At 29.3% G+C, this 1,150-nt stretch overlaps 1 pseudogene; it reads left to right on the forward strand.

The window, feature by feature from the left end:
• The first annotated feature begins 249 nt into the window (after window positions 1–249).
• Window positions 250–368, forward strand: LOC120591294 (uncharacterized; annotated as a pseudogene).
• Window positions 369–1,150: the final 782 nt, after the last annotated feature.

Here is a 1,150-nt window from a genome sequence, read left to right on the forward strand (position 1 = left end):
AACATGCAAAACCAATTCCACATTCTTTTCTAATTTTTAAAAACACAATAGCAACTTTAATACATAATATCTAATTACTGTATAATATCTAAATATGTAACTACAAAGTTGAGAAAAATATTATAAAAAAAAAATTCTACCAATAAATCTGCCACTTGCATTCAGTGTACCACCATAAAAAGTAGCAATAATACCTACTAAAAGCAGAAAACAACAGCTAATATTAAAACATCAAAGTACTGAAAGACCATCTATGGCCATGCCATCTAGAATGTGCCAGATCTTGTCTGATCTCAGAAGTTAAGCAGGGTTGGGCCTGGTTAGTACTTGGATGGGAGACCACCTAGGAAGAACAGGTGCTATAAGCATTTAAAAAAAAAAAGTACTGAAAAACTTCTAAGATGGAATACATTGAAGTTCAATGTATTTTATAGCTTATTTTGAATTAATGTTCATACATGATTATACATATATGCATAGTTTTTAGAAATTCATTCAAAATTACTTTGCATGTAACTTGCTCTTTATTTACTAAAGTTTACTAAAATACAGTCCTTTTATAAGCCACTTTTCTCATAGTAATCCTTATTTTTTCAAGTATAATTTAATTATATTGAAATGTACAAGGCTGAATTATATAGTCTTAATAAATACATATACTTGTTTAACACATATCCCTGTTAAATTATAGAACATTTTTGTAACTTCAGAAAGTTTTCCTGGTGCCCTTTCCCTGTAGATCACTGTGTTTGCTAGAAACAACTGTTCTGATTTCTATCACCACAGATTAATTTTGCCCATTCCAGGATTTCATGGAAATCATGTACTATGTCCTCTAGTGATGAGCTTATTTTACTCAGCATATTTTTTGAAATTTATTCACGTTGTGTGTATATGTAATATGTTTCTTTTTTTACCACATTTGGCAGATACTTGAGCTGTTTCCATTTCCAACTATTATAAATAACACTGTTATGAATATTCATATCTCAAGTGGTTGAAACTTCCATGTATCATAATAAGTTCAGTTAACATCCATCACCTCACAGTTACAATTCTTTTCCTTATGATGAGAACTTCTACTATTTACTCTTTTAGCATCTTGCAAATACCAATACGATATTATTAAATATTGTTAACTAAAGTAATC

The sequence above is a fragment of the Pteropus medius genome, unplaced genomic scaffold (assembly GCF_902729225.1).
Source record: "Pteropus medius unplaced genomic scaffold, Ma_sr-lr_union100, whole genome shotgun sequence".
Lineage (NCBI taxonomy): Eukaryota > Metazoa > Chordata > Mammalia > Chiroptera > Pteropodidae > Pteropus > Pteropus medius.